Source organism: Lissotriton helveticus, chromosome 7, assembly GCF_964261635.1.
Source record: "Lissotriton helveticus chromosome 7, aLisHel1.1, whole genome shotgun sequence".
NCBI classification, from domain to species: Eukaryota; Metazoa; Chordata; class Amphibia; order Caudata; family Salamandridae; genus Lissotriton; species Lissotriton helveticus.
This window is the reverse complement of record NC_136068.1, coordinates 484,239,462-484,263,106: the sequence shown is the minus strand read 5'-3', so window position 1 is coordinate 484,263,106 and position 23,645 is coordinate 484,239,462. Positions and strand designations below refer to the sequence as shown.

General features: G+C 42.2%; 1 protein-coding gene across 4 annotated transcripts in view; it reads right to left on the bottom strand.

Annotated features, from left to right (window-relative positions):
- FBXL19 (F-box and leucine rich repeat protein 19) overlaps positions 1-18,826 on the bottom strand; it is a 287,065-nt gene extending 268,239 nt beyond the window's left edge. Inside the window, exons 1-2 of one of the 4 annotated variants that reach the window (XM_078652466.1) lie at positions 18,731-18,826; positions 18,568-18,631 (exon numbers count right to left, since the gene is read on the bottom strand). The gene's annotated coding sequence lies outside the window, so the exon portion shown is untranslated. Of the gene's footprint in view, positions 1-6,029; positions 6,135-18,567 lie in introns of those variants that run through there. The other 3 variants (XM_078652468.1, XM_078652465.1, XM_078652467.1) reach the window with 3 other exon arrangements.
- Between the last annotated feature and the right edge of the window lie 4,819 nt (positions 18,827-23,645).

Here is a 23,645-nt window from a genome sequence, read left to right as displayed (position 1 = left end):
ATCCCTAGTGCAGGTGGAATGATAACCAAATAACCAATAGCAGGAGGTGACAGAAAAATAGTGCTCTGAACAGAGCCAAATTCCATATTTTGAAGAATTGGTATTAAATCGTAAATAGAAAGTTGCACTGTCAAGTCAGGGCTAAAATTGGTAACTATTTTGATGGATTTATTCCAGTTAAATGTTCAATATATCTCCATATATTCCCCTCTCAACCTTTCCAATTTCCTCTCCACCACTACATCACAGTCCTTCATGTGTGGGTCACTGCACTGGACACAAAACCAAAGCAGGCTTACTTCACAGACCAACTTTCGGGGATTCCCTGCCTACTTTATTTAAAGTCCGCTCCACTTCTGGGTGGATCACACAAACCAAAAGTTTCCAAAAGTGTGTCAAATCTACTTCTGGGGATAATCCCACAAACACCCTACTTTCAAATCAGTGTTTTGCTTCTACATTACAGTCTCAAATCTGCTTGTGGAAAGACCTCAAAAACACTTTTGGCGGCTCTCTACCTCCTTCAGTTTAGCATCAACTCCACTTCTGGGTCAATCCATAAAACCACTACTGTGACTACTATCAGTTTAACTATGGAATAGGTAGCTTTTCTACTGGATAGTGGCATCTGCTCTTTTAAGTAAACCACCACAGACCCTCTTTTGTAAGTACTGTGGTTTCTATAGGATGTCATCACACGTGCATCTGGGTACCCAACAGGTATGGTGTATGGGCCTAAACAGGTTTAGTGAAGGAGGGGATTCTCAGCCCATTTCTGATGTTACCGGTAAGCAATTTATCATCCTCGTATAGACCCCACCACTTTGCGCTTGGCAAGTGAGATTTGACAGAGTATGTCCAAGTCACTAATTAACTCACCAACATGTGTGGCCATTATCAGTGCTTCTATCAGTTTCACACAGAACCCTGTATCAGAATTCATTAAGCAGCTGCTAGCCAACAACGTTTCCCACCATTGCCACTCTCGGATTCCCTGGTAGTTCAACTTCCACAGACCTAGGCCATTCAACAGCGTTGAAATGGATGGAATATCTACTTATCCAAGGGACGAGATCCTTTAGAAATCTACTTACCAGCTAAAAAAAATAATAATAATAATCTACTGCCACAAATATGGTGGCATGCACCGATACCAGATTATGATAGCATTATTATATCATAAAGGTGATCGAAACATCTAACTATAACCGAGCTCATACTGGTTCACGGACTGGATTCAAGTAAGGCTCCAATTATTCAACTTTTATTTTTTCCTGAATCAACATACAAGTGATTTATATCGGAATATACACAGGCTTTAGTTTCTGAGGACGTGTCTTGTGAATTGCCAAGGAAAATTAACTTTTTAAAGCACTCGCTCGATTCAGAAAATGTTACTATAACTAAACCCAAATTATACTTGTGGTCCAGTGTTTAGGGAGCCAATTGAGGATCAAAGTCTGACCTTTTGCACTTGAAACAAACTGTGTAATTCTGGGGTGTGAAGTGCATCTTCATCACGCTGTGTCTTGTTATGAACATATCATAAGCAATTTATCAGTGACCGGACATTTACACTTTACGTGAAGATAAATTCTAAAAGGTTTGGTCAGACTCAAAATGTTATGGACTCCATTCCCACAGATAATGATAAGTGTAAGTTTGGCTTACATGGGCTCATGTTGGTTTTACATTAATAAAAGGATTTACTCATTTGTAGATCTACATGTGAGCAAACCGATTGACACATGCTAAGAGTAGGCCTGAAATAGTCATCCCAGAGCCAGAATTCACTGTCAGCTTGCACCCAACAATAAACTTGCATGTTTAAGCGGGGGTGGTCGGTAGTAAACCCCAACTTAAGCAGATTGAGGGAGGGTGGTGGGAGGGGGATGGGTACCACTGGACAGGTCTGAGAAACATTCAAATATTGGCTTATAGCTCATTTGCGTCTGCAAAAATCTACTGGAGCAGGCCCAAGACTAATATACATAAGGCAAGTCTCGGTCACAGGTTGCATAGTGGGTGACAAATGATGGACTGGAATGCGGTTCCAAGCACTCACTAGTGATGAAGATTAATTCAAGCAGTCCTTCAATTACTCTGCTTGTTGCAGTTTATGAAATAAGTGTTACAGGTATGCCCAGATGTGGGTCCCTTGTTCTCTATGCCAAGCCTCACTGACGAGGCGTGTGTAGGCTGAAACAGGGGTCTGGGTTTGATTGTGTCCCCATTTGAAGGGGACTGGTTCTTGCACTTCGGACTCAACTGATCCTAGTTGGGGCAAGAGAAAGATTGATTTGTATATGGCAGGTGTCTGTCTAGAGTGGTATAATGGGCACAAAAAATTACCTATGATGCAGTCCCAAGCGATCACTAGATCCTGAGATTAATTTAAGCATTCCTTTCAACAGATTTTCCAAGAGAACAGTCAAATTCGCCATTTTGCATTTCTGCACTTGCAGCATAGTGTGTGTGTGGGTTTTCAAACCATGATGGCTCCAGAAAGGTGTAGGAAATTGAAGATTGCTAGGAATCTAATGCTCTAATCAGAACAGAGAGATACGAGGCCAGATGCTGAAAGAGGCTGGTCACGGTTCATTATGTTGCACTGTGCTGCAACCCAACCTCAGTTTTTGAAGTACAAATGTTTCTCGAACCCTTTGCAACACAAAGTGACTTTCCACAAAGTCAAACTGCCTGCCTCATTCATATTATTGACGTAAAATTAGGTGGCAAATCATTGTGAAAACAAGTGAATGCTGGGCTATCCACTCCAATATGCTCAAGTGTCCTTTCATTGCAACCGGATCTTTTAAAGGGGGAAAAATAAGACAAACAACCGCACAGTGTAAATTTGAACAAAGCATGCAGTGGTTTCTGGGGCCACCGTTAACACCTCCTGATGTCAGCAGCCTGCAAACACACAGAACAACCAGTCACATATTGCCACCTTAGATATTGTGATTGGTTATCACTTGCCATTTTTAGTTCGGAACCAGGCATGCTGGACCATCTCAAAAGTGGTCGCAAAGCAGTGATGCAAGCTGTTAAGAATAAGGAGGGTAGGGGAGACACTCGTGCCTGCTTTTCCAACTGCAACTGACAAAGGTTCGCATGGTGATTAGTAAAATCAATTGTGAATTGAAATGCACTTGTGTGGATTTCCATTCTAAAAATCAACTAAACTGCCTTTTCGAATGCAAACACTTTTGAGCATTAGGCCAAGATATTCAGTGCTCTGACTCTTTTTCTGCATTAACCATGCAAATTACACAAACGTGACTAATAATTGGGACACATTCAAGGCACACATTACACGCTCTAGAATATCAGTAAAGGCATAATTTAAAAAAATCAGTACATTTGACCCCTAGAAAAGGAAAATCTCTGCAACTGAAAGATTCAATAGGACATCCAGGTATCTGAAGGATCAGACAACCCTACTGAAGCTACAATTTGAAAATAACGTTGTTGAGAAGTGCACGGACGCAATCACAAATAAAGCTAAAAACCATTATAAGGTTAACTGATTGGGCAGGCTCTTTGCAATTTTGCTTCTAGATAGAAAGCTAAAGTTGCAGGTGTCTTCTAAGGGAAACATCGGTTACATTGCGGTGTTTAAACCGCAATACCTTAACAACGCGGGTATTACAAAGCAAGTCATTACATTGACTTGCGCTGGATGGTGCTCTAACCTAAGGAATAGTGTGATTTTCTATTCCAACACCTTCCCTACTGTACATAGACTGGAGTTGGAATAGTAAATCATACTGTTCCTAGGCCCAGCGCAAGTCGTTGTAACAGGTTGCGTTGTAAAGGTATCGCGGTGTAAACACCGTGATGTAACGTCATATACTCGTCTTCTATAACACACTATGATGGAGGATTACTATAAACCATACGGTGACTGTCAAAGATTTCCAATATGACTACACTGATCAGTGTACAGACATCACCTCTCCTTCTGGAACCATGATCATTACCTAACCAAGCCTGACCACCCACTTGTAAAAAGACAAAGCCTCTAGGCTGAGCAACCCCAGAGGTTCTCTCTATAAACCATATCAAGTATATCTAACTTCTCAAATGCAACCCTAATTGCAGATCTTTGTGGACACAGGAGAGCTTAGCTATTTATCCATGGAAAGCCTGAATTGTCATCTTGAAAACAGATACTATGCACCCCATGTCACAATCAGACAGCCATCTCCCAGATATCAGTAAATAAAGAACAGTATTTTTGAAAAAGGTAGGTGTAAATCGGTCAATTCTATACCCAGAAGTGACAAGATTTCATACAGAGAAAATTGTGCTCTGATAACATTCCGCTCTTAAGATAACTTATCACGCAAACCAAAACCTGTCACAGATTTACACCAGTATAACAGTAACAGAGGAAGTATTACTTTACAGAGATGTGTTTCCCAATTGACCAAACACATCAATATCACCATTAGATTGCTTCTCAAGTACCCTGGGAAAGTCACACAACACAATCATTCCAGCACGTATCTTGTTTTTTTTTTATTCCTTTCACCAAGTGATTATATAGCGAAACATATATTTGCCAACTACAGCTTGCATTTATTAACTGCAATTTGCATTTAGGTATAATGTCAACACAGTCGCTAGGCTTTATTCGCTACATTGTAGGCTGTCCTTAGCCTATGCTGTAGGGTGTGGATTAACTTGGCTGGCATATAGTGGAGGTTATTTTATTATTAGATGGGACATGACAAAAATACTCTTTACTTTCATGTTCTTAAATTACCAAGTTATTTGATAAAACTTAAATAATCAGCCTACCTAACAAAAATACTTCACAGTTAATCATATAAACGTTGATAAACTTGTGTCTAAGTGCGCCACCTACTAAATTCAAATGTCTCAAAATTGCATTTTAGCAGTATGTTAAACAAAATTACCCTTTATATGCATCTTTCAAGCTATAGTATCTCTGGAAACAACACAATAACTACAGCACAAAATAACTAATGACTTTGTTGTAGCACCAGAAGAGAACTGTTATATTAAAAAAGTACTCCAAGCATAAATTCAGAACTAAAAAACATGCAAATTTTTACTCACACCATATTTTTAATTCTTTGCTACAAACAGCTTTAGCGGCTTGTTGGCCATACCCATTGTTTACAATACATTAAATATACTTATGGGGGGGGCTTTTGGACAGCCGCTTGCAAATGATTGGCTGGCTTCGTTTTGTCTTTCAGTGGTCTAGTCTTGATTCAATTGCTTTCCCCCTATTTTGGACTTTGTTCACCCATGATAATCTCAGTTTCACAGAGTTCTTAATGAATTAGTAGTATCCTTTCCCTACATACTCAAGGGGTCTATTTTTTCCTTTTAAATTCAGCACTCCATGGGAGTGCATGTTTATTCGAATCTCCCTTGCGTTTCCTTTCCATGAACTCCTTTCATTCCCCAAGCTCCTAGATGTTCCTTACCCCCACCCTCAATGAAGCTCCCCAGGTTTTTGTTTTTATTTTGTTCAGCCTTGGGTCCCCTCAATTTCTTGCACTTCTTTAGTTTACCTCTTCTACTCCCCGATGTACCCTGTCTCACTGTCATTCATTCAGGCTGGGTGGTTCCAAACTGAGGAGAGTCTGCTTGCTTCTTGGAGCGCACCTTTCTTTCATTTTTTCACTTTTATTTATTTAGTGTTCCGACAAGGATGTCCGCCATGTTATAACAATAAATTTAAAGCACTATGGGCTGTTCTGCATCATTAGGCACGCGTCACGACGCAAGAGAGTGCATTGTTTTTTTCAATGAAAACCCACTGCAACGTAGTTGGTCATACGTCCACATGTCTGACGCAAGTGAACAGTACAATCACTGACAAATACAACAGCTCTGCCTTTTAGAGCGTAGACCTACTGACTACGTCTGCAACAATTAGGCCCTATTTCGCAAAGTTACGTGACTGCTGTCACCAAGCTTACTCTTACCACAGCAACGCATCACACAGCTGACAAAATAAGGAATAGGATAAAGAAGATGTTCACCAGTTATCACGTCTCTCAGACTCCTGTTCAATCCTGTCTCAGTTCCGCGATCCTTCACACTTGTCAGCACCATCTTAGGGCAAACAGTGGTCTACTACTTCAGCCCGTTGATAAAGCGACGGAAAATTTAGATAACACCAGTTGAAGAGCAAATACTACTCTAGTATTGACAAAGAAACTAGGACTCACATTTGAGTTCATGATTCTTAAAGGTTCTCTCTCTGATCAAGAAAATTAGGAGGATCGCCTCAAACGACTTCAATAATAAAAACAAAAACACTGTAGGCATAGTCAACAGTTTAACCATACCGAGTTATTACTGGACCATCTTCAGAAGTAGCACATGGGAATGCTCTTGTCCAAAAAAAACAGGCTTGATGAAAATCAGAAATAAAATGACGGTCACAGTCTTTAGAAAGGAATTGAATAAACTCCAACCTTTTTGCATTTCCTTACCTCCAGAAACCTTTGATAAAACACCAAGAATACTGATCTTCAGCTTGTAACCATATTTTCACTGCAATCTTGGTACATTGTACAATGCTTCATAAAGAAAGATGAAAATACAATCACAATTGTAGCAGATTTAATAATACTATTCATGCTCTGCACGAAGAGTTTAGGCTTCAAAAAAAAAAAAAATTTAAAAAAAAAAAAAAGTGTCATATTCACCCATGATGCTAAGGACTTATAGAAGAAGGAAAGCACAACATGTTAACTGTGTTGGACAAAAAATGGGTAATGTGTGGGAAACGTCAGGCAATAATGTCAGCAAAGAAAGAAAAAGGGGTTGGCAACTAAATTTTCTGCATGCTAAGGGGTGCCCGCCTACCAGAGCAGATCAACTGAGAGTAGGACCCAAGGTCATGAGGGAAGGAGATGGGAAGATGGCTAGGCAGAAGTCTGGGTGCTCACATAACATCGAAAATCATGGAGCAAGGAGGACTATCTCAGTTATAAGTGAAGTGATTTGTCACATCCCTCAAAAGAGTCAGAGCCGTTGGGACCTCATTTAACCAGTTCCCATCAATGTTACAGGGTGAAATTCAGTATAGAATAGTTTGCGACCAGAAGAATTAATCAAAATGGGGTTGGGGTGTGGTTTGTCTTGCCAAATTGGTAGACATCTTCTTAATTCTCCTGCCAGATCCATTCAATTCTTCTTGTTTCTGCGGCCAGCCAGCTGATATCCGCAGCAGTCACAGCCTTCTCTGACAGCAGGATCACCTGAACTTAGGAGTGAAGGGCCTTTCATGTGTTAAAGGGTGGGAGGGGATTTGAGGGGAGCGGAAGGTATTGCAGCTGGACGAGGATGTCCACCCACCACACCTTCCCTATTACCCTTGTCCAGGGGCACTGCATGTCAAGAGTGTATCACCTCCCTGGTAGCTCAGGCTTCCAGAGGACAGTATACTGCTTAGCCTTGGAGCAAGTGGGTTGGCTTATAGTGGCACTGGAATCTGTAAGATGTGAGACTCCCAACATGAACAGTCTTAGTGCCATGATCTGCCTGCCTACAGGGCAGTCAGATATTCATGGCTGCACTGCGACCCATTTTAAGCAGCCCTTACTGTGGACCTCCAGGTTTCTAGTTGAATCAAAGAAGGTAAAGGAGACACTGGCTAATAGTCAAGAGCTGTTCCCCTCCATATGTGTTGGTCAGTCATCAGCTCTAGGGTCTGTCTCAGAGGTACCGGTATATATACACCTCTCTCTACCCTATGAATCCAAACCTATCAACTATTTGAGCTTTCGGGTGGATCACACTGTATTAATCTGTGCATACTGGCATACTGGCCCAATGAGCTGCAGCCCCAACAGACAAGCCCCACTAGCTGACTGGACCACCTTTACAGGACTGTGTGACATTTGGAGAACTTGGAACGCGCATACATGAGCCTATACCAGTGTCTCTCCAGCTCATAAGTATATATCTCAGGTAGAATATTTTGTCTCCTTGGTGTGGATGATGCTCCGGTGCGGGTGTTTGCATTCTCCCATGAGGGATACCAGACCACTTGCCATTAATGATAAGTACAGGAAGGTCTTCGGAAGGCGAACAAGCCATGTGGCAATTTAACGCAGGGTTTATGCGCTCTGTAGTACAATCATACTTCAAAGTAACTGAAGGGGTTTCGATCTGTGCGGAGGGGAAAGCAGTGCTTTTCTGAAAGAAGGCCATGAAAAAGGGTGGGGGTGGAACATCAACAAAAAACAAAGAGCAGCCAACTTGAAGTTTAGGATATTTGACCTGAAGTGAAATTGTCTTCTTCCTTTAGAATAAAAAAAAAAAAAAAAAAAAAAAAAAGCTTAAAGAGTTGTATAAACTAGACCCGAGACATTGGGTATCAGAGCGCTTTACATGAGCACCGGTTTCGTTACAGAAGGACACATTCATTTTTTGTTAGGCACGGGGATATTTAGTGATTTGCCCAGAATCACAGGATGTTGAACGTCGTTGCCGAGACTCGAACCCAGTTCCCCAGCTTCGAGGTCAACCACTCTAACCGTAAGGCTACACCTTCTCCCCAAGCTTGATGCTAACAGAGCAACTCTGTAGCAACTTTACTTAGAAAAGTCTAGACAAATCTGGAGGACCTCAAAAACGCGAGGAGGGATAAAACTAGTAAGTAACTGTATTGCTGACTACCAGGGATATGATCAATAGAAATGTTTCCCCAGACAGATACCACAGCTGGTTGTCCAAATAGTAGATCAGGCAATAGATATTGCCTCCATCTTCACCTCCTACCTGACATTGTATTCTAACCTGGAACCCTCAACCCGTGAAGAGGCTAACTCAAGAGACAGATGAGCTTGAACTCCAAGAAGATCTGGGGGTGCTGGTGCCCAAATCGAGCACAATGTTGTACTGTCTATGTACTTCACTGCAATATTCGTTATGGGACCTTGGTCTCATGGTGTACTTTGCTATCCATACTATACTCAATAAAATATGTACAATTTAAGAACAAAATTGTGTTTAAGCCAAAAACCCTCACAATTTGGTCAGAGCCGACCATATTCATGCATCATCGCTCATACAGGCAAAATTGCACAAATTATTTTACAGTCTCAACCAGGGCACACCGAGACTCTTTCTCCTACAACCCCCTCAGAAAAGCAAGGAACAAGACTGGGGCCACAGTCCCTTACCTCACTGCCTCTTTTCTCAGCTGCTACATCCCTGCTGCATACTGATGTTCATTGAATTCAGGTGAGGGAACAAAAGGATTCAGTTCTCTTGATCATAGATTTCTCTTTTAATCGCTACCCTTCTTAGATCTTCTCTCGTAACTACTCCTGTGCAAAGATAAACAAGAACATGCACATGGACTGGTATCCTCTTTTAGCACTTTTGGTTGCAATTGCTGTATTCATTTTTAAGGGAAGTCATCCAGATTCCAAGAAATGCCCCCAAATCTTCTCCAAGAACAGAATCCCCAATGCTTGGTGCACATCCTAGTACTGATGAGTTTATCTCTATAAAGATTCTCTAGATGCTCTACCTGGACCTTCAAAAATGTGATACATGGGACAGTGTACAACTGGACTTGGAAACAGCAGGACGATAAAAGTGGAGCTTGTGGTCCATAGTCCCAATTTTTGCAATCCAGCAGAGGTGATTTTAATCTCCATTTCGACCAGTTGTGATATAACCTACTTCAGACGGGACACAGGGCCATCATCTTCTGCTCCATGGTGTCAAGTTTTTTATGCAACTTCTCCATGGAGGCCATTATGATCCACTTGCAATTTGCAATGCTCAAAGGTTCTTCTTGTCCCACTTCAGGGTACCCATGAGCCATGGAGATGCGTCACTGTAAAAACTGTATCTCAGAGACAGTCCTTTTCATTGTATTGCAGTGGAGCTGCGAGCCCAAGTCGGGCTTCTCTATGCATTTTCCTCATGACCTCATTGTGACAGTTTACTTGTCCCCCGTTTAATACACCAAAACAGGACTGGGGATTCGCCATAACTTCAAACACACATAAAGGAAAAGAAAAGGCTGCACAAAGCCCACCAACATTCAAAGTAATTTCATCCTGCAGCTCCTACTATGCAATCATGGTACCTAAACATAACTTCCACCTCCTGGGTTGGACCTCCCCTTCCCGGGGCCACCCAATTTGGCAGATACGAGGTTGTGGGCTTACTCTTCCTGGTCCTAATCATCCTCCCTTTATACATCCTTGTGGTCTTAGCCCACATGTTAGATCTTGTGGTTCTGGTCCCTCGGATCACCTCCTACTTCAGATCGTCCTCCACCTCACCTGGCCCTTTGGTTCTTGATCACCTAGGACTCTGTTCCTTCTGTTGGTCCAGGTCCAACCACATTTCCTCGTCCTTCAACAGCATCTGGTATACTTTTCTGACAAATACTCCTCCACTTCTTTCTCCTGTTCTTGGTTATACAGGTGGTTCTGATTCTCTTGGTGGTCCTAGTTGTTCTTTTCCTCCTGTTTATTTTCTCTGCTCAGTCATTCTCTTCTTGATGATCTTTATCCTCCTTGCCATTTTTTCTTCCTACTGGTTCCCACTGTAAGTCTGGTCTTGACAGTCATGGTACTTTCCTCCTCTTCCTGGTCCTCCTAATACTGGTCTCCTGATCCTTCACTTGGTCCTCCCTACAAGCTCCTGTTTCTCCTAGTCCTCAGGCCCAGATTCTCTGCTCATCTCCACACAGTCTATATGCAGTGTCCGCCTATGGATCCTGATTTTTTGTTCCTGCATGTCCTGCTTCACTGTCCTCACTACACGCCCTCCGCTCACTAAAGTCAGACAAGTTACACTTTCAAGCAGTGATGAAAAATGTACCAGCTCAGCAGGATTCCTTGTGAAGCTGGAGAAATGTCACTCGTGCAGTTGGGCACATTGTGAACCCAGGCTATGCAGAGTTGCCTGCAAGGGGTTTGTTTAGAAATGAAGTGGGAGGGAGGAAATGCGGAGAGAAGTTCTGCTTTGCTTTTAACAGCACGTGGGAAAGAACATATTTATCTTCAGAAATGCTAATAAGTAGGGATGTGAACACACACAGCGAAGCAGCCCAGAGCCAGCAGAAGAATTGTCCTAAGCCATGTTAGGACTAGCCACAAGGAAGACTGAGCTAGGTTACGTTAATTAGATTGTGGCAATTGGCATGGCTGTCCCTGCCTCCTTTGTTTTTTTTATATAGTATCCAGATTTTTATTACTGAGCGACTGCTGCTGCTGCAGCAAAAAAAAAAAAGGGCCATGCTAGGGAGCAGTAACATCCAATGTTTAAGTCTGTCTTCACAGCACAGGTTTCTGCAAGACTTATTGCCATTTAGGTGGTTACTCTCACCTCCTGCTAGCGACAGTTTGGTTTATTATGCCGCCCATATGGACAGCTTTTATTGCAAAGCATGGGGAACTATTCTACTTCTCAAAGGATGTTGAATAATCACACAATTATTTATCTTACAGATCCAGTGCAGAAATCAATTGCTTTTTGTTTTGCTTTTCCACTGCAGCAGGCTTTTTTCATGTTTTAGTCAGGACTCAAAATCCAAGGAAGACCTACTGGTTTCACCAATGCTTATTTTGTTCTGCCAGTACTCAGCGCCAATAGGACCCAGTCCCCTTCAAGCACTGCCTAAAATGCAACAACAGAACATGGAGACAAACACAGCGATGGATATCTTATTAGACTATTTTAAACACCTACTAACCAAATTTTATTGAACGTAAACAAATACCCTTCCACGATTCTTGAACTTATGGAAGGCTTTTCTACCTCTGTTTAGAAAGCTATCAGACTTCTCGGAGTGTTAGATGGAAGAGGCAATGTAACAGAGTACAAAGCAACTCCAAACGCAACAAAATAAATTAAATTATTTGGCCGGTTAGCATACAATTTACACTTCTACAAAAGAACCAAACTCTTCTGTACATCAAAATGGTTAGAGAACGGTCAGGGAAGGTAGGGAGGTCGAAGGCTTTTAAATGTATCACAAATCAAAAATCACTTTTCTCAGGGAATTAAGGTGTCCCAATGACCCGATCTTAATCACAAAACCATCAGAAAAAGCCTTAACAGTATAAACAGAAACAAAATCTGCAACATGTAGCATGAATGTACAAAGTGGCATCTACTCTGTTCTCCCTGCTAAGACACTACAGAAACAAGAGACCTCAGACATATGCTAATTTTTTGCAAGAGATGATCGAACACATTACCTCAGCCTTGCCTACACTGACTCAACAAAACAAAAAACAAACCTCACTTCAAAGCACTGTCCCTAGTTAATGGACCTGCCAGAAATATATTTTCAGCTGCCTACCCCAAAATGCCACTGATGATCACATTCAAAGCTTAACTGAAGGTCCCTCAATGTGCACGCTTTAAAGCTACAGAACTGCTTCTCACTCTACCTGCATCACATTCCCATTTTCAATTGGCCCATAAAAAGAAGGGCTAAAGGACTCGGATGCTAGCCCTGGACACAGACAGTAGACTCAAAACTGTTAGATGCTCTGGCCACTGTGGTCTCCTTGTGCTTGTGCTTGCACAGTGAGAAGGTTCCCAGCAGGCTTGATCCAAAAGTTGCCCACCATGACCGTTATAATACACTTTCTCATCAATGAAGTAACACTCCATATCATCAATTATGCAATGTAGAATTTTAAACATTTTTCTAATATGCAACTTCATCAGTTATATTGCATGTAATTTCATCAGCAAAAGTGGAGACGACGAGCTAACTTGGCAATTACATGACGTTTTTGAGTATAAATGTTTATGCCACTCTTTCAAACATATAAAAGGGTCAGCTCTTCTGCCGAAGAAATAAATACTTGCAACATTCCAAAGTTCCAAATTTGGTTCTCTTTGTTTTTTCTTTCGGACGCAGGAAATTACTATAAAACAGAAAGTCGTGATTTGCCAGAATTCATGTATGCCTTCATCGAAAGAAAAGAAACCATTGATAAGGGAGACATTTTCAAAAAACTTTACCATAGATTCATAAAGACAAACAGTCCAAATAAAGTGCAAAGTAACCAATTATGACTTTTCCACTTTATAACGTCCAATGCATTTTAATTAAAATTGCATTCAATACCATGAACAGATGAAAAGACCTATTCTAATTCTATAAATAGACAAAACATCTATAATGTATTGTGAATTTAAAATTAAAACGTCTTGAAATTACCATTATAGATCTTAATGTTTCCAACCAACCTAAGACACTTTGCTAAGTCAACACAAATTGTAACCTTTTCCATTTTAACGCCAACTCCTTACCACCTGCCTTAGTCTGCATTTGATATTTTAAAAACCGTGGTTGCAAATACAGTTTAACTGCCAATAAATCAGGGGAAATCACCACATTCAGAAACAATGACCGGCAGGACGAATGCAAGAACGTTTCTCAATCACGGGGCAGATGTCCTGCATTTAAGTGATGTCTCCATTCCAGTGCCACCATCTCTGAGCAAGACATGAAATCATCACCAAGCTGATGAAAAACAACATGGCAGGCCTCCAGAGGTGCTATTCAACTACTGACCAATTTCCAAACTCCCACACTGGAACCAAATAGAAAAGAGAAGGTAGAGTCAAAGACACAGAGCCTAATTCTGAAAAACTGCCAGATAACACAGATTCAACTGTGGCTGATATCAGAGAAGGCACTGGTCAACCTTGGCGAAGGCAAACATGAGCCCTAGAAACGTCTGAATCTCTTGGCAGCCTACAACTTGGTAGACTAGAACATTCTAACAATCTACTGGCCTACTAATTATGCTCCCCAAACACAAGAATAGAAATCTGGGGGTGTTTTAGGTACGAACGTGGCTTTATCTCTCAAATCAATGCACCCTTTGGAAAATCTTCCTGCAAGTACTAACTGAAAAGAGCTCACTCAAGCTCTGGTGTTTGTACACCTGGATTACATCCAGCGTGTGCCTACATTTATGGATACATAGCCATGTCAAGCCAGTACTAAAACACTTCAGCCAGACCTGAAAACACTTCACAAGAACTTGGTAAAATCCAGAAAAAAAACATGAAACACTGAATCAGGCAAAAAGAAAATTAGGTTGGGGGTCCTGGTTACCTACAAAAGCAGGCGTGTTGTTATGCAACAGCCACAAACCTTTGTTCAGTTTCCTCTCAGCTGATCCAACAACATTCTTGCTAGAAACTAAAACACAAAGGAGAAGCCCTGGACTTCCAGGGTCTGAAACACCTTCAGCTCAAGCTTACTGCAACTATCTTCAATTTAGAAAACTCAAGAACACACACACACACAGTAGCGACAATTTCATGGAATCTACAGCTATATAATCTGTTGTTGGATGCAAAATCCTCACTTTAAGAACTACACACATACAATGGAGCCACGGGTTTGGCATTCATGCACACTCAACTTAGGAAGTCTTAGTCAAATCTATTTTGTAAAGAAGCCAGACTACACCCTCTTCCTCCAAGAGAACTGGAGTATTTCTATTTATTATTAATGTGAATCTTCCATACACTGTTAGGGTTATTCCTTTCTGTTTCTTCAAAACAAGATGTACACATCAAAATGAAAAAATACCAGCTTTCATTAAACGCTGAAATTTCCATAAAAATATGTGTGCCAATGTGAATTTGGGAGACTTGGTATCTAATTTCTTTGAAACCCAGCTTTTATATATTAGATTTATTTTGCATGCAACCTGTGGGTTTTACCTTGCCAAGAAGTCAACACCGAGCAGCGATTAAAGGGTCACATTTCACAATGCCCACAAATTGTAGCAGTCTTCCCCAGTGCAGTGCCTGAGCAGGTTTCTACCCAATGCTTAACTTTTAAAAACTCTAGGGAGTTAGGGCAGGTAGAGGGTGTTCTTAACAGCACACCAACAGGTTAACTACCATATTTGCAATTTATTTCTGAACACTGTGCGACTTCCCTCCCCAGTTCCAAAATGGTACAAAGCATGTCTATAACACAAAACAATACATGCCTGTTTACACATTTGATGAAGAACGCAATGTTGTAAACCTCCCACTCCCTCATTCCCCACGCCCTGAGACCCTCACTGCTGAGTAGCGCGCTTTATAAACCCCTGATTGATTGATTCTTAAGTACTTCTAGGGATACTGGAAGAAACCAAACGAGAATGGAGTGAGAAAGGTCTGACTTCCAGTTTCTTGTCTGAAGATAGAAAGTTATGACTTTCTAGTCTTCGTCTGAAAATGAAACAGTACACCTTGAATTAATAGGAATGCTACAAATTCAGAGTGTACAAAACCATCCTTCAGGTTAGGAGTAATTGATGTACCCCCAAATTACACTTCTAATTTGTAATGCTGTTTTCACGCAGTTGTTAACAGCTGCTTTCGAACAGCACACGGGTGCACTATGCCCTGACACCAGGGTCAGATTGGGATCCCAATTTGGTCCGGGCACTGACGAAAAAAGTGGCCCACATTTGCGGGGCGTGGCCCACATATCGCAGGGCGTGGCCCACATATCGCGGCCATGCCCTTTCATTAAACACACAAGGAATGTAAGTGGGAGGATATTGTTCTTGGGAAGGACACAGGGCCAAGGTGACAATATCCTACAAGCTGAACACCTGAAAATCAGACAGGCCCCTTACTATTACCAAATAATTCCCAGCCCCTCCAGCGCAGGAGCATCTGAAAACAGCGTGGCCCCTTTCTATTAAAAAATTATTCCTCAGCCCTCCCGCACAGGAGCATCTGAAAACACAGAGGCCCTTTTCTATTACAAAATTATTCCTCGGCCTTCCAGCGCAGGAGCAACTGAAAAAAACTGCGAGGCCCCTTTCTCTTAAAAAATGATTCCCCAGCCCTCCAGTGCAGGAGCACCTGATAACAGCAAGGCCCCTTTCTCTTAAAAAAATATTCCCAGCCCCTCCAGCCAGGACCATCTGAAAACAGCGGCCCCTTTCTCTTAAAAAATTATTCCCCAGCCCTCCGCAGGAGCATCTGAAAACAGCAAGGCCCCAGCTATTTGTAAATTACTCAACCCTCCCCAGCCCTTCACTGCCTCAGGGCAATGGGTGGCAGGAGAGGGGCTAAAGCAAAAACATAGCTTCTGGGCCATCCACGGGGATGTGGGGGGCTAAGGTGCAGATGGTGCAGTTCCCCACATCACCTGGCACCCACATGAAGGGCTTTGGGCAAGGTGTTAAAGCAAACACTGTTTCTGGGCTGCGTGGCCCCAGGGGGCCGAGGTGAAAATACCTCAGAGGCCTGAGCAACACCTGCCCCCCTGGGAGGCAGAATCTGGCACACAATCACCCCTCCCCAGCCCACCATCAGCGTGATTGCTTGGCAGGGCAGGGGGGTCAAGGAGAGGCCACAGCTGATCATAACTGAACTGGCCAGGTTCTTCTAACTAGATGATCTCCCCCAGTTGGTTTGTTCTCCCACTACTCAGAGGGGAGCTTACAAATACAGCTATGAGCTAACTAGATGCTCTCCCCCGTTGGTTTGGTCTCCCCGTACGGGGCTTATGGGAAGGGGGAGATCATCCCGATGGGGAGATAAAACGACGGAACACAGGGGAAGCTGCTTTCCTCTCCCTGTCAGTGCTCTCTGTGGACTGGTAAAGGGGGAAACACCGGTCCACAGAGTGCACTGAGACACCGGCCCTTCGGCCCATGCCCGAGTGCCAATCCACTCCTGCCTGGCACCTTCTCTCTCTTAGCACTATAATCAGATCCTGTGCGGTCTTTTCGGATTCCTCTTCGCATTGTCTTGCTCAAGGCAATAAGAGCATACTTTACAATGAGTGGCAATTGCCTTCATGGACCCACTTACAAAAGGAAAACTAAGAAATTGTTTTGGTTCATCAATATCTATATTTTCCTATACAATAATGTTATTATGTAGTCTTTATCGGAGGTGAATATATGAGCCCACGATTAGACTCAGTGCATTTCGTGCAATAGTTGTGCTTTATCTGGAGTATATGCATTAAAATAGAACACCAGCGCCGTTGTCGCCCTTTGTTAGCGTGGTTTCTGCTTCAATCCCTACTCTCAGACAAAAGGGTTCTTCCCTAAAGAAACACAATTATTAGGTAAGGTCAGCTTTCAAACTACAGAACAATCCCTAGGGTTACGTACCCATCTTACACTCATTAATCAAACAGCGCAACCACTATTCAGGTTGCAGAGATCCAGACCTACCAATATATTAATTTGTGTTCAGCACTTGAAGAGGGGGCAGTGGGGAGCGGAGCTTAATGCAGAGCAGGGACCGAGGCGCTTTAAATCCACAGCCTCAAACACCAAAAAACAAATCTTCTGATGCACCCGCCAATGTTCTTCGTATGATTCACACCATGTAATGGACATCAGATGCACAGAGCAGTGAAACAATTTAGTTGGAAACCTGATTTTTGCGGGGGGTTCAAACTAATTGGGTTCACACCATGTGACAGACACCTCACCAGGTGACCATGTGATGGGAGCAGATATCGTAATACACGGTGGCACTGTAAGAGTTGGAATGTCTGAGGAACTCGCAGCCCAGCGTACGCAGAGCTGCCTTTCTGATAATACCGATTTAATGGGCGTGTCCCTCTGACAACTGAGGAGGCATGCCCTGTCGGGAAGAGTAGGCGTCGGGGGGTGGTCTGAGTATTAGGTGGAAGAACAGGACAGGTGATTAGTTACGTCGCCTGGGGGACTTCAAGTTCACGAGTCTAGGAACGGTACGCAGTTGGATAGGGGCGGGGTGGTTTCAGGAAGTAGGACTGGTAGCTCAATATGTACGAGAAAAGGGCCAACAGTAGACAATGATGAGAAACATTGCTAGCATCGGGCATCAGGACAGAGTAGACAGACCCCTTGGCAACTGAGCGCGATCAGAAGTAAACACAAGAGATGAAGACCAAGAATCATCAGCCATCTCTAAACAAAATAATAAAGCTTACAAGTTTAATTCCTTGGCAAACTGAAAATACAACCGTGAGAGTGCTATTCGTCCACTTACAATAGAAACAAAAAAATAATTATCACTGGGAGTAAATACAATTCCAGCTATAAATGTTAAGGCCATTAGTAGCGACCACGAACAGGAAAAATGCAGCAATCTCTGAAAATCCATAAAGGGCTAAAAAGTAGTAGACGAAGGGAAAGTCAGTAATCGACGTCAAGTGACAAAGTAAAATAAATAATACTGGATGAAGGAGGTGGGGGCCAGCGCATCAATTACGATTTAGCACCAGATTCCATCTGACTCGAGCAGGACTGTGAATACAACTCATATTGAGTGCATACTCAGAAGAGGAAGATTAACACCGCAACGCCTACTTAAAAAATATATACACTGTATAATGCATGCACCTGACATTCATCAACCCAGATCTGCTTGAGGTTTAGTGTAGGCTACCGTTGACACCTAGTACCTACCATCAAAGGATGCCTAATCCATCAATGCCTGTAAGAAAAAAAGCACCACAAAAAGCCAAAGCGGAACTACAATATTGCCAAAACACAAAAAGGACTGTGGAAGCTGGGCAAAGAAGATATAAGGGGCGTCACTGACCTACTGTGGGCTGCTGGCTCCGTGACTGCCTCGGCTTCCTTGCTCGCTTGCGTTGTCATTGTCCCTGCCGGAATGAATAATTGTTTTGGTTATCATGAGTATCACGCCCATTCACTAACCCCACGTGGCCTGCCCTTAAGGTGACCACCTGTCCGCTACTTACACGGACCGTCCGTACATTCAACCCAATGTCCGTTGTCCGTTATTGATCTTTTAACGGAAGACATTCGCCCATAATTACAGTACTTCCGGGTCGTATGACAGCCAATCCAACGGCTGAACATATTTAGGGAGCAGTCTGGGAGCGGGAGGGACTCGTCCTGTGTAAGGTTACCTAGGATTGAAGCATAGGCTGCACCTCAACCAATCCTACAGCGCTGTGTACTATTCAGAATGCTGATTGGCTGCAGACTCCGCACGTGTCTTTGCGGGGTATAAACACACTGTCCGAGCAGGCTCAGTGGTTAGCCGGTGAAGGGCTGGCTCTACTTCTATTTATTGAAGTCACGGACGTTAAGTGTGTTCGTGATGTCCCGTCGGGGTCTTGCTGGCTTCTATGAACCGGGTGGGAGGGAGGTAGGGCGGCGGTTTCCGCAGTGCAGCTGTGGGAATAGGTGTGATCCAGGGTGGTGAGAATAAGTTATCTGGTTAGAGCCGTGTCACGTGTAAAGGTGGAGAAGCTAACGAATTGGAAGAGAGAGACCCTAGTGTTGATCTTGGCTCGGGCCATGACAACATGTGACATGTTGATTGTGTAACAAGCATAATATAAAAATATAACCTCGCTTTAAAATACAAAAAAGTGTATTTCTTTAAATACAGAATCGTTTCAACGCAGTAAGCCAGTTATATCGCAGCGTTATGAGGAAAAAAGTTAGATTAATTTGTGGGAAATGCACTATAATACATTATGAAACCTCTATTCGTGCACTGCAGACGTCTGTGTGTAACCAGAGAGCCTAAGATTCAAATCTTTTTTTGGTGCAGTGGAGAATAGATACTTGTGTATTGCTAGTGCTACGAGGTCCCAGCCTCGTCAGAAAGCACTGTGAATATGGAAGTCATTAGTTTAAACAGGGCCGGACTGGACATAGCGGGCGCCGGGCGTTTCCCCGGTAGGCCGCTGGTTTTGGGCCCCTGGGCGGCCGTTTTTGTTACCGGTGGTCGGCAATATCGGACCCCTGTAACAAAATCGTCTGAAACCAGCGCTCGCAAACTTCTCAGCTGCACTCCCCTCACCCCAGGGGGGGTCAGCTGAGCAGTTTGCCAGGGCCGGTTTCTGTTCCCAGTCCGGCCCAGAGTTTAAACTTGCATTACAGGCATCTTCCACCAGGTACCTGATCTATTTTTATGCTATTAAAATCTCATGACCATATTTTTAATCATGCAGAATAAACTTTGCAGATCCATCATCACTCAAAAGTTTAAACACAAAAAGTAAATATGAAATATATGAGCTGTATCAATTTCCTGTGTTGTGCATCATTTTGAGAAGTGTAGAATTTGTATTGAATGGAACTTTTCTTGTCAAAAATGGCTCAGACATACTATCTTTTGTTGCAATAGGGTTCAGCCATTCTCAGAACCACACAATAAAAATCTAATTTATGATACTAACTTAGTTTTGTAGAAAGTGCTAAATACAATCAGTCAGTCAAAATAATGTTTATTTGGGCCGTTGGTCTTTAAACAGCAATAACATAATAATCAATTACAGAGCACAGCTATCAAGTTTCATAACTGACCGTGTTGTCAGTTGTTTTAATAATAAACGTAGCACCATTCTGTGTATCTAGTCAAAACAGTAGTCATCCAAGTACAAAAAAGAGCAAGAAGACAAAGATAATCTTGATTATGTTGACACATAGTGAATGTTGTCGATGCAGACAGCCGAAACATGTTTAGTCGTATAAACAACTTCTTCAAGGCTTGAAAAACAGTAGAGAGAATTGTAACACATATCCTCTGGATCCCCTAATAGTATGGGATATACCACAGGAATAGCGATGAGCCAGATACTTTGATTTTTCATTTGCAGAGTAGGACTTCATAAACACTTTCCAATGTCGAAAACTTTAAAATGTAGTCGGCATGTTAAAAATATAGCTAGAGTCCAGTCTGTCCAAATTTGAAGTATAAAGCTCTTGTAGTGGATAGAAGGTCAGAACGACGGAAACACTCATATGACAGTACAACGAGCCCCAAAACTTCATTAGTAAATATAGTGGTACAGCATCAAGGTTCCTGCTGTACAAAGCCGGGCATATCGAAACGCGTCTTGCTTCAACCGGAGAAGTCTTCAAACTTGGACAGACTGGACTCTAGCAATAGTTTTAACGCGCTGACTACATTTTAAACTTTTTGACATTGGAAAGTGTTTATGAAGTCCTACTGTTGTAAATGAATCTAGGACTCTAGTGTAATTCATGCCCTTATATAGGTATAGATTGTTCTATCCTTATATAGGCATAGAAATCATTACCATATTTAGACTTAGCCTATGCAGCCCAAATACAGCATGGCTTCTTCCACTAAATTCCAAGAATCAACAACGATTTCTTAGAGAAACCTGCCTTCAGCAGCTAGGGACTTCCCCTTGCCTGAATACTAATTTATCTAGGAAATCATGTACTTTTCGAAGAACTGAGTCTTTGATGACGTTATTAAGTCCAATCACACGTCAAACTCGGCACCTTCAAAGTATAAATATGCCTAGATTTGCCCAGACAAACACACGGTGGTTTGGAGCAGATTGACTTACTACTTGCCCGATGCCCTGCAGCAGCAAGTGCCGAAGGAAGCCGACCCTCCAGCTGACGCACTGAGAGACGCTGTCTTTTCTCCTGCCGAGAAATCCAGCTCCAGTGTTTCCAGGCTACCCTTGCGGGTTGCTGGGAAATCGAGTCCTGAGGTAGAGATACAAGACCTCCTTCATTCTAAACCAAGGTACGGAGCTGATTAGACCCTTAGAGAATTCTTGGACAGACTCTTGGCAGAGAAATACTAAACTTAAGCTACTCCTCCCTTCTTCCCTTGTACTAGACTTAGGTTAGGTACACCGGGGTAGGCGTATTTTAGAAGCACCAGTTGAGTACTTTTAGTCATTATTTTATCACTGTATGTATTTTATATGTTTTAGGCAATTTATGGCTTAGAAACCATATCATGCTTTTACAGTACTACTTTATAATACTTCTTGTATTATATGCCTTGTACTTTATAACCAGTATTACAATTGTAGCAGTACATTTCTTATGCTTGAGAAAGAAGACTGTTCAATAAATACTTTTTATTGAAAACGCCTGTCTCTATTTTCTCAACACCTCTGGTGAAACGAAGCATGCACGATTGACTGAGTAAAATAGCTATCTGTTGTTTCAGCGACTCTTGAGATTGATTTCTTATTCTTGGGAAACAAAGTTGTCACGTTTATGCGGTTGTCAGAAACTAATCCCTTCTTGTGAATTCGAGAAAGTTTCTAGTGACCTCTGAGCTAGCTGGCACTCACAATTAAGTCTAATATATACGATAGAGACCTAGTCGACCCTAGTCCTACGTCTAAACTATAGTATATGTTATTCCAATGCGCAGAGCCTATTGGGAATATAGGAACTACAATACATGGCGCCCAACGTTTGGTAAAGCGATAATTTAACGCTAGATACTAGAGTAACTCCGTCGTGCTTTTCACACAGACCCCTTTCTCCCGTAAAAACTCCAATAGACGTCTGGAGTGGGTAAAAGGCTAATATCCGCCAAAACTGAGTAGGACGAAAAATCCTATGTATTAGTTTTTGGTTTGTTCAACGTTGAAGGATACAGTGTTCCAAAATATTGTGCACCTAATCTTTGTTTCCTTGAAACTTGCTCTGCAAATTCTGAATTGATGAAATGTCAGATACAGACGAAGAATTAGAAAGAGCTGCAGCAGCAGCTCAAGCAGCCTTAAATGACAGAAATCTCCTAGAGAATAACCTGGATGCTATAATCATCCCGGTAAATGTAAGGAAAACTATAACTTACAAACTGATAAATAATGGAGTATCATCGAGAGGTGGTAAAGTAATCTTTGTTATAGAGGCACATGAGTATCGGCAGACAGAGGTATTCTATTCATGGATTCACTTCCCTCCAGCAGTTGGAGACACACACGAGTTTCACTACTACAAAGTAGAGGAACCTCCAACGGAATAGGTTCCTTACGAGGACGTTGAAATTCCATTAACTTACCAAGAGCATCAGCTCTGGTTTAAAGGCGCCCTACAACATCAAAATCACATTACCAGGCTCGGTCCACTAGGTAGACCAGGAGCTACATGGCCGGTACTAGCCAGCTATACACCACATTCTGACATTGAAAAAATGACAGGTCAAAAACTGTTAGCTCAGCTAAAACAGTTAATTAAAATACATAGACAATTAGTTTAATATGTCATGCGGACTTTAACTGTCCAACCTACTGTAAGGATTCCACAGCACACCCCTCACCAGGGGAACACAAACAAAATCACACCACAGACTATACAATCAGTCATTGGTAAAATGCCTGCCAAAAGGGAACAAATTCCGTTTTGGTTAACACATAAAATTACTCAAATTGAGGCAGTAGTCCCTGATAGTACACCTGATGAGAAACACAGAATTCTGACAATCTGTTTACCAATGGGGATAGCACCACATGTGGAGGACTGTGACACTTGGGGTACAGTCTTTGCTTCAATGTACACAAAAACACATGGTGTTCCGTCCATGGCGGTAATACCAGACGTTCTGAGACAGATTCAAAATGAATACGGTCCAGAACCGGCCTTGAATCTAGGTATGAAATTGCTGAAAGATTTCAAACAGGTCTCAGCTATATTATTAGCCAACATTAAAGGTGAAGAAGCATCCGTGGCAATCCGCCAGAAGTTAAAAGAAACAGATATAACAGATCAACCATATGAGCTTGCAGGAATTATTGAAAAATCATATGAAGAACTAGGTAGAGATAGTTTGGGTGGGAAACCATTAAAACCCCAGCTAACTGACAAACCTGAAAAAGTTTTTATTAAAAATAATCTCACTACTCCTAAAAA